The following is an 11,250-nucleotide window of genomic DNA, read 5'->3' as shown; positions in this document are numbered from 1 at the left end:
TATATATATATATATATTCCCACGTTATCCATTCATCTTTGATGAACACAGATTGATTCTGTATCTTGGCTATTGTAAATAATGCTTCAAAGAACATGAAAGTGCAGATGTTTCTCCAATATACTGATTTTATTTCCTTTCGATATATACTCAGAAGTGGGATTGATGGGTCAAATGGCGGTTCTACTTTTTAGTTTTTTATTTTTTGAAGAATTTCCATACTTTTTTCATTAATGGCTGTGTCAATTTACATCCCTACCAGTAGTATATAAGGGTTTCCCATTTCTCCATATCTTCACCAACACTTGGTACCTTTTGTGTTTTTGATAATAGCCATTCTAATAGTGTGGTTATTGTGATTTTGATTTGTATTTTTCTGATGCTTAGTGATGTTCAGCACCTTTTCATACATGTTAGCTTTTTTGTATGTCTTCTTTCGAGAAATATGCATTCAGGTCTTTTGCCTATTTTTAAATCAGGTTATTTTTTTGCTATGGAGTTAAGTTTCTTATATATTTTGGATATTTGCCTCTTATTAGATATACATATATAATACATGTATATATGTATGTATATATACATATATACATTATTATATACATATTGTATACATATATAGACACACAATAATTAGGAAATATTCTTATTCTGTAGGTTGTCTTTTCACTCCATTGACTTTTCATTCGTTTTGTAGAAGAATCTTAGTTTGATGCAATCACTCTTGTTTATTTTTGCTTTTGTGGCCTGTGCTTTTAATCATATCTTAAAAAAAAAAAAAATGGTCATGGAGATTTTCCCTATGTTTTCTTCTAGTAGTTTTACAGTTTTAGGTTTTGTGTTTAAGTCTTTAGTTCATTTTCAGTATATTTTTGTATATGGTATGAGAAAAGGGTCCAATTTCATTGTTTCGTGTGTGAATATTGTTTTCCCAGAACCATTTATTGAAAAGACTGTTCTTCCCCATTGTGTGTTCTTGGCACCCTTTCAAAAATCAGTTCCTTGTAAATGCATGGATTTATTTCTGGGCTCTCTATTATGTTCCATTTGTTTATGTGTCTGCTTTTATGCCAATACCACACTGTCTTGATTATTATAGCCTCATAATATAAAGTCAGGTAGTATGATATCTTCAGCCTTGTCCTTCTTTATCAAGATTCCTTTGACTATTTGGGGGTCTTTTGTGGTTCTACATACACCTTTGAATTGATTTTTTTTTTATTTCTGAGGAAAATTCAATTGGAATTTTGCTAGGGATTTCATTAAATCTGTAGAGTTCTTTGGTTAGTGTGGACATTTTAATAATATTAATTCTTTCAGTCCATGGACATGGGATGCTTTTCCATTTCACTGTGTCTTCTGTAATTTTATTCATCAATGTTTTCTATTTTCCAGTGTACAAGTCTTTTAACTCCAGGGTTAAGTTTATTCCTAAGTATTTTCTTGCTATTGTAGATGCAGTTATTTTAAAATTTTTCTTTTCAGATAATTTTTTATCTGTTCATAAAGGTTCCACTGAGTTTTTTGTACTCTGATTTTGTATTCTGCAACTTTACTGAATTAAGACAATAATTTTTTGTTGTCTTTGCAGACTTCAGAATTTTCTCTATACATGATCATATCATCTCATCTGTAAATAGAGATAATTTTACTTTTTCTTTCCAGTTAGTTGCCTGTTAAAATCTCCCTCCCTCCTTTCTTTCCTTCTTTCCTTCCTTCCTCCCTCCCTCTTTCCCTCCCTCCCTCCCTCCCTCCTTCCCTTCCTCCCTTCCTCCCTTCCTCCCTCCTTGTTGTTAAAAGATGAGGTCTTGCTCTGTTGCCCAGGCTGCAGTGCAGTGGCACAATTATAGCTCATTTTAGACTCAAACTCCTGGGCTCAAGTGATCCTTTCACCTCAGCCTCCTGAGTAGCTGGGACTACTACTACTAATAAATAACTTTAAATTACTAATACTAAATAATTTTTAATTATTTTCTTGTTTATTTGTTCTGGTTAATAGAAGTAGTGAGAGGGGACATCCTTGTTTCACACCAAATCTTAGAGGAGAAGTTTTCAGTATTTTTCCATTGATTTCTTCAGTTCCAGGATGTCTGCTCTGTTTTAGTTTGTGGTTTCTATTTCTTTATTAAGAAATATTTTGTTAATATTTGTTAACATTTTGTATTACTTTGCTTACTTTATTTAGTTATCTTATAGTTCATTGAGCTTTTTAAAGCTGATTATTTTGATTTGCCTCAGACAGTTTGTAGGTCTTCATTTTCTTAGGGTTAGTTACTGGAGCTTTACCAGTTTCCTTTGGTTGTGTTGTTAGTGGCAGTGGTGTCTCATCTGGAGTGGCTGCTGCCATGACACCGACTGCAGTGGGGGAGGTATGGTGGGGCTGTGTGCTCCATGGAGCAGGCAGGAGCCCCACTCTCCTGGGTGCACCTACAGCTGCCCAAGTTGTGGCTGTGGCTTGGGCCTCCTAGGCACTTGGGGGCTGGGAGCAGGAAAGAGCCCCCCTGCCCTCCCAGGTGCAGCCTCAGCTGTGGACCCAGGCATCTTTGCACTCTCAGGGTCCTGGAAAGGCCCTCGCTGCCCCTGTGGGCTTGGAGGTGTCTGCTCCTGCTGCTTAGCTTCTCCTGGGTCCTGACTCCTTTCCCAATGTCAGAGCAAGGTTGGGGCTGAGCCCAGGTGCTGTTGCAACCTAGCCCGGTGTGCATATGCTCAGGGCAGTGCTGACACACCAGTCCCCTGCTGCCTCAGTCCCCTCTAGACTTTGGGCACCAAGGAGCATGGGAGGAAGGCTAAGCAGGGACTGAGGGCGGTTCAGTGCTGGCCTGCAGGGACCTCTTTTCATGAACATCCTGGTCTCTATGAATGGGGGCAGGAGGCAGACAGGTGCCTGGGTAGAAAGGGCAGGTCCTCAGTGAAGCCTCACCTTCATGCTGGATAGGGCCTAAAGCCTGGGACCCAGGCTGCCAGTCCCACAGACCGGAGTAGGAACTTGTGATGCTTTTTCTAGGCCCATCCATGGCAACCCATGGACCAATCAGTGTGCACTTCCCCACTCTGAGGCCCATAAACACCCTGGACTCAGCCAGACTTGAGGAGATGATTGGTTGACCAGATGTGGAGAGGAGCTACCCACTCCATGGTCTCCTTTCTGCAGAGAGCTGAACACTCATCAAGACACCCTGCCTGCAGAGAGGAGCTACCTAATTCAGGTCTCCTCTGAGCTGCTGTGTCACTCAATGAAGCTCCTTTTCACCATGCTCACCCTCTACTTGTCTGCATACCTTATTTTTCCTGGACACAGGACAAGAACTTGGGAGCTACCACATGGCAGGTCTAAAAGAGTTGTAACACGAATTGAAACATGCCCCTTGTTCATCACATTGTGGATGAAAAGGAGAGAAGAGAGAAGAGCTGCAGCCCTCTGGGGAGCCCAGACCTAGGAGCTCTCAGACCCTGCAGTTCCTGGCATCTCCAAGCTTCCAGGTGCCACTTGGTTCCCCGGTGCTACCTGTGGAAGCTGCTTGTGCTACGCCTGGACCAACTGCAGCTTTGTAGGGAGCCAGCACCCATGCTGGCACCTGGAGCTGCCTGCCCTGCCACAGCCATCATGCCTGGCTGTGTGTAGTGGTTGAACCCCAAGTGGGGCTAAAGCCAAGTCCACAGGGGCATGGGGTGCTTTTGAATCTATAGCCGGGACTACTGTCAGCAGGCCTATCACCAGGGCATGGGCCTGCCGTTTCAAAGTGGTCTTTCTTATTCTTGGGCTCCCTCAGGGTTTCACAACCTCCTACCTGGATCCCAAGGCTCCTTTTATCCATGGGTGGCTGGAAAATTGTTGTTTCTGTATGGGCATGATGGCTGGGGACCTCCTATTTCTCCATCTTTGTCTCTGTTAGCTATTCTTTAAAAATGCCAAGGTGTGGGGGCTTTGTTGTCTGTATTGTTTTGCTCTCTTAATTGCTCTGAAAAGAAATAGTATGAAAATAATAAACTTCACTGGAACCACAGCTAAGGACAGTTTGGTCTATCTCTACACAACTTGCAATGTGGAGTTCACAGCATTGTTCATAAAAATAAAAAACAAATAAGATCAAGGCTACCACTAAATTCAGCTATCACACTAAGAACTCATTCTGTTGAGGAAACTTCTATGTAATGGAAAAAGCACCTTCAGCATAGCCTTGGAGTGCGATCTCTACTCCTTGCAGTAGGTGAATATCATCTTTCTCAGTGAGTGTTCTAGAATCACAGAATTTGAATTACTGGAGAATCCTTAAAGAGCACCATGAATTTAATGTCGTATGTGCTTTAAACTCAATGTCCAGGTAAACAATGCCCACATCCAGTGCTGTTCAGCTGAATCAGGAAGAGTGTTTAGAATCCATCTTTGAATTCAGCTTAGTCATGTGGACTCTCTGTCCCTGGTGAGGCTTCAGCTACATTGATGATTGTGCACCCCCAGGATACCCTTTTCAATCACCCGGTATCATTCTATTTGTTTTAAAGTGGACAGCATAGTTCTCAAAGTTAAATGACCCCACTCTATTCATTTGACTGTTCTGGGATTAGATTCTGGTCACGGCCCCTGGCTTCTAACTACTTAGGTTTTTAATGCAGACCTTGTACTAAGCTGATAGTGCAATTCCTAGAGTATTTTATAACATTTCCATCTAAGAAGTCCATTTCCAGTGAGGTCAATGCCTTTAGTATTCATTGCTTAGCTCTAAACTTGTATGTAAATTGGAGATTTAAAAAATCCTTAATTTAAAATAGTGATCTGGAAGACTCTATGCTTCTAAAATTTGTCCATGAATCCTCCTCTTTATAGGTCCTCCTAGCAGGTAATATAAAGTGGAAAAATATGTATGTAAATTTTACACTGTGATAGTCCCTGTTGCACAGTTTCTCCAATTTAAAATGACTTGATGCATGAGACAAAAGAGAGATAACATTTCATTTGTGCCTTTTCTCAGATGATAGAATAGATACAAAAGGAACATCATAATAAGAACATCCATGAGGATGAAGCTGACGTATTTTTACAAACCTTATGTAAATCTTGAATTTTCCAGGGAAACAGGGAGTCACAAAAAGGCAGTGAGGTTTTGAAGAACAAAAATCTTATGGCCTAATAAAGATATAAACAAAAATAATAAAATAATAACTTGGCTTCTTCATCTTTGAAGTAACCAAGTTAGATGTTGGATCAGATTGTACCTCTGATATACAATTTTACACTTCTTTGTTCACCACCAACAATGTATGCCATAAAAATGTCTAGTCGAGAGGTGTCTTGAAGAACCAGTGGAAACGAGATACAGAACTTTAGATTTAAATACCATGAATTCCACAAGTAACTGTCAAAACCTGTACACAGGTGATCTCTTTAATAAATTGAGAACTGAAAATTGTTTTTGATGAAAGTTCTGTGAGTCTCTGTAGCCCTGGGGTTCTGTGCCCATGAATCGAAGGACTTTCTGACTTTACATAATGCTGGGGCAATACCTTTAGAGGGGGCAAAATCCATTTAAAATAAGCTCTCTGCAAATGCCACAGCCTGCATTTTCAACCTGTGGGCTGTCACACAGGCATGACTGGGCCTCGTAGTGTATGCCACCAGAAAAATGCAGCACCTGTGAGGCACACACCTTCAGTTTATGTGAACCTGAATCAGACATGAGCATGCACACCCAGACATGCAATGGAAATAGCAGCACAGCACTGCTGGGCTCTCACCAGCCCCACATATGGGAGTGACAGCTGTTACTTGTGCTTGGAGCAGATTCTCTAAGCATGCGGTAACTGCAGTAAGGATAGTAATCTCTGCTCTATCAGTTAGTTTGGCATAAGGGATTATTGTTGGGAAGTGTTTCTTCCTTTTTTAACTAAAAAATTGCAACTGGTATCACTATTTTTGATTTAAAGATATTTTCAGCCTCTGCCACTGTACCATATCACACAACAATGCAGAAGTGTTCCATCAAGATTGTGCTGAACTTCATAAGAGCGATTTCTTAAATATATGGACTTTTGAAAAAGGAGCCATAAAATGAAATTGTGGTTGTTCCAGAACAATCTCTGTCAAGGGTGATGTTCACTCCCAAGCCTCTGATCACCATCCTCAATAATAACAATAAAATTGCCTGACTGTGACCTCCTAACAGACTTGTGATTCCCCGTTATTGCTAATGTTCTGTCTGTGGAAGGCAGACGCAGTTCCTCTCAGGTGCACCATTAAATTAGGTGACAGAGTGCTACTGCGTGACTGGTAACATATTGAAGGGAAGATCAAGGAATGCTGCAAGACGGCCCAGGGAGATGTATCAGAAACGAACCTTTTCATTTTCCAAGCATGAAGCTCCCATCAGATGACTGTTGTGAATGCCCATGAAAATCATAATTTATCATTTAGGGTGCTTCTGAGATAAATCTTATCACAGATTTTTCTTCATTTTCTTTCTCCTCCAACATTATCAAGGTTACCAAGGATGATGTTGGGATAAGAAGGTTGCTAACACCAAAGAATGAAAAATCTATGCTTTCAGGTTGTCTTTACTAAGCACAAAAGCCCTCAGAAAGAATAAATTAGGCTAACTTATTAGCCTAATTTAGCTGGAGACACATGGACAGCAAACTGAATCTTGACGTTTCTCAGTGGAATATATGGGGTCATATATTCCAACGGGAACAGCATTGGAAATTTTAATAGGACAAAGGAAATCCTCTGATTCCTTATGCTCTGTTGTACTTGATCCAATGATGTCCTGTGTACATGGTTGTGTTCCAAGGATCCAGATGTAGAGGACAGGGCAGAACTGTACTCTCTGAGTTTTTTACCCTCTAGTTTTCTATGAAAGCCTAGCTTTTCTACATTACCAAGCTTCATTATTTTTTTTTTAACTTCTCTTGAAATGTAAATCCGATTTTCGCTTAATAGGGCCTTCTACTGTTTTTCATTTGCTATTCATCTTTGTTATTGTAACTATCATGCCCACGTGAGTGGTTCCCAAATCCATCCCTGGGCTCACTTCCTACCCTTCCAGGCCTATCTCCCATCAAAGCCCTTTCACCAACCTTTATTGTCCGGTCACATCCACTACCGTAAGTTTTATGTTTCTGTGCTCCATGATGCTCCCTCAGTCTTCAGCGTCGTTTCCTGGCTCCTTTATTGTTAGAATTTCTGCCTATTTTTAAGTGTTATGGAGCCTTTTCACCCACTTCAGGTGATATTAAAAATATGTTTTAATCAGTGTTACATGGTATCTATCACTAGTCTGAGCTAACGCAAGCCTGTATGTTGCTGGGCAGCGCTGTTGAATGTCAGCTCTGCATATCACACTTCTTGACATTTGTGTTTATAAGTCTGTCTCTCCCACCAGACTTGTCATGCTGAAAGTTTCCCAATGTCTAGCCCTCATTCACATGTTAAATCTTGATCATGTTCACAGTACATAGGTACTTAAAAGGCCTTTTGAATTCTAGTGAATGAATAATATTTCTTGATTCTACTGCTTTGTTTCCATCATTCGAGCCTTATTTCACATTTACTGTTTATATATTGTATTCCTATGTTGATTTATATTGACCCTTTTCCATATGGACTAATGTCAAATGTCTATTTTGGTAGCTTAATATTCCATATTTCAAGCTGTTATTCCACATTAAAAGGATAATATTGAATGATAGTTTCAACATCTGATCAATTTCCCATTATTCTGAGATCTGACATCCAAATTATAGAAAAAAATCTTTTATATCTCTGTGTTAAACAGAATAAGCCAAGAGTGAAACTCTGAAATATTTCTAAAACATTTTTCTTTCTCTTTTAAAACATTTCTGTATCAACCCACTGATTAAGATTTTTATGGCAGGTTGTGTACCCTGCTATGTGTATATGTAACTCTATTGACTCTAGTATATATTTATCAATACAGGTTGAGTATCCCTTATGTGAAATGCTTGGAACCAGAAGTGTTTTGGATTTCAGATTCTGGGATATTTGCATATATAATGAGATATCTTAGGGATGGGACCCATGTCTAAGCACAAAACTCATTTATATTTCATATATACCTTATAAACATAGTATAAAGGTAATTTTATACAATATTTTTATTTTGTGCATGAAAAATTGTGTTAAGTACTTACATGTGAAATTTTCTACTTGTGGGATCATGTAAGATTTCAAAGGCTTTGAATTTTGAAGCATTTTGGATTTCAGATTTTCAGATTAGGGATGCTCAATCAGTATATTACAAAAAAATCTTTTTTTTCACGTGTTCTGTGGGAACTGAGACACAGTATGTCTACATGTTCAAATCTTGAGCTTATAAATATGTTTATTATAAGATTATTGAAGAGAGGAATCCGAGATAACTGGGCATGGCTGGCATGTCTTCTTCCTTGAGGCTCTGCAACCATCTCTCATTGTTTGATTCTGGAGCATATTTCCTGGGGCTTTGCATTATGGTTCTCCAAAGAAACAGAACCAATAGGATATATACAGATCTATAAAGGAAATTAATTATGGGACTTGGCTCATGGAATTATGGATGCTGAGAATTCCCACAACATGACGTCTCGTCTTCATGAGAACTAGGAATTCTGTGGCGTAATTCAGTCTGAGTCCAAAGAGCTGAGAAGGAAGGGAGCTGATGGTGTCACTCCCAGTCAGAGACCAAAGGCCTGAGAATGGGGGTGGGAGGGAGGTTGGTGTGTAAAGGGAAGGGGGAAGGGTGTGGGGTTGTTGGTGTAATTTCAAGACCTGAAGTCTGAAGGCTTGAAACCAAAAGCTCTGATGTTCAAGGGAAGGAGGATAGATGTTCCAGCACAAGGAGAGAGTGAATTCACACTTCTTCTGCCTTTTCTATGCTGGCCTCCAGTGGGTCAAATGCTGCCCACCATCTTGGTGAGGGCAGTAGGTCAGTGTCATTCAGTCCTTTACTAGTCTACTGACTCCAGTGCTAATCTCTCCCAGAAACACCCTCATGGACACACCCAGAATTCATGGTTTTACCAGCTCTCAGGGTATTTCTTAGCCCAGACCTATTGACATATAACATTGACCATAAAATAACAGACCCTTTAGATAGACCACTGGCCCCAGTTGTCACCATGATAGATATTTCAAAATATCAATTGCCCAAGCAGAGAACATGGATATCACATATAAGACTTAAGGGTTAATACTGAGAAGATAAATGCAAGGAGTTGGTGAGTTGAGATTGAGCATAGACAGCAAGTCCAGCAGGTATAAACGAGAGCAGCTCTTTCTGAGAAAAAAGTTTCTTCATAAGCGGATCATGTGAGACGTAGTCATTGTCATCTCCTGACGATATATATGCCATGCATCTCCATGACCCAGCCTTTCTTTAATGGACAGTTCATGATTCTCTATTGTCCATTTGGACTGAAATTGAACATTTGCACATTCTTTTTGGAGATGGCCCCTCCATTAGAATCATATAGCACTTTCAATTCTTAGCCATCTTTTCTCCCAGAAAGTGAAAATGACACGTATATAACAAATTCACTATGGGCTTCCTGGAGTCCCTGTGCACTCACATATTCATACCTGTTCTTGCCTTCTAGGGCACCATGCCAGTTTTTCACACCTTGCACCACAGCTTTAGATTGCAGAAGCCACCTTGTTTAGCAAGTTCTAATGCATTGCACAGAGTGTTCAATTAGGCCCACTTTATTTGATTTTATTCTTGATACTGAAAAAGAACCTTAAACATGACCCACAAAAAAGTGCCGTAACCTTTAGAAAACATGTCTAGAAGCAGAGGAAATTAAGGCATCCACAGGATTCCCTTGAGCAGCAACAGAAGCCTCAACTGTGAAAACTCGGACAGCTCTTCCTGGTTACCATGGTGAGAGGAGGCTATCTTGTTTATAGGCCATTAACAGGATGCTTCATGTTCTTCAAGGTTTTATATTAATTGTTTGGCGTAACTTCCTCTCCTCCTACATAATGTAAATGTGTTGAACCAGTGCATAAACCTTACCTAAGGACTGGTGAGCTGAGCCTTTAAGATGAACAAGGCTTCTCCTTCCACTTATCTAAATTCTGTGTGTACAGTAAATGTGCTATGCATCATTATTCCATCTCTAGTATATGTTTGCAAGCACTTCCAACCATTTCCAATATTTTCTTGTAAAATAATATGTATTCTGTGGCCTGACTTGCAATACAAAACTATAGAATTAATGCTGCCTGACTGTGGAAGCTTTGTATGTGATGGATAAGGCACTCAGAGCTGATGTACCTTGTACCTTCATCTCAAAGCAATACTTCTGTTTCATAAAACACATTCACTATGCAAAACCAGTTTTTACATCCTGATTTTTCATTGCTATTTGGGATATCCTATGAACATTAAAACAACTCCTATCTTTCTTTTTTCGCAGCTACTGATAACTATTTCACTTTCTCTCCCTAACATCTTTTGAACAAGTGGTCCCTTTTTGATATCACCTTTGTATGAGTACATGAAAAAAATCCCAATCATATCCCATAGTAATTTCTTTTCTTTAGTCTTATCATTTGTTAAGTGAAAAGTAATGAGAGGGTATTAATAATAAAGGCAATATTGAAATGAGCAGAACAAATTGGGCTACAATTATATTGTTATCACAACTGGGTTTCTTCTATTTTCCCATTGAGGCACAGTAAGTATTTCTGGAAGCCAAAGGAAAAAAAGAAAAAAAGAAAAGAGATAACACTTTACATAGAATTTATAGGTGTCTGTTATAACCTCTGGATTCCAAAGCTGAGGATTACTTACCATATGATGATCCGCTCAATTAATGAGAAAAAGACCTAAATTCATACCTCCTGGGAATCCCTGGGCAGTTGGTTAAGATAACTGCAGCAGAAAGTTTGGCTTTAATAGAAGCTATTTGCTAGTGATTAAAGGAAATTTAACTGTAAAACCTTATCTTAAGTTACGGTTCTTAACAACTAATGACCTATTCTGTAACCAAGGATAAACTACTGTTATAGGTAGAATATGTTATAATTTCAAAAGGAACTCATCAATAACCATGTACCCAGTGAATTGTGTCAGAATGCAAAGGAAAAAGAGGGTATATAAATTCTATTGAATGGCCGGGCGCGGTGGCTCAAGCCTGTAATCCCAGCACTTTGGGAGGCCGAGACGGGCGGATCATGAGGTCAGGAGATCGAGACCATCCTTGCTAACACGGTGAAACCCCATCTCTACTAAAAAATACAAAAAACTAGCCGGGCGA

This window comes from Rhinopithecus bieti, unplaced genomic scaffold (assembly GCF_001698545.2).
Source record: "Rhinopithecus bieti isolate Rb0 unplaced genomic scaffold, ASM169854v2 scaffold_35864, whole genome shotgun sequence".
In the NCBI taxonomy this organism is placed as follows: domain Eukaryota; kingdom Metazoa; phylum Chordata; class Mammalia; order Primates; family Cercopithecidae; genus Rhinopithecus; species Rhinopithecus bieti.
This window is presented reverse-complemented; position numbering follows the sequence as displayed.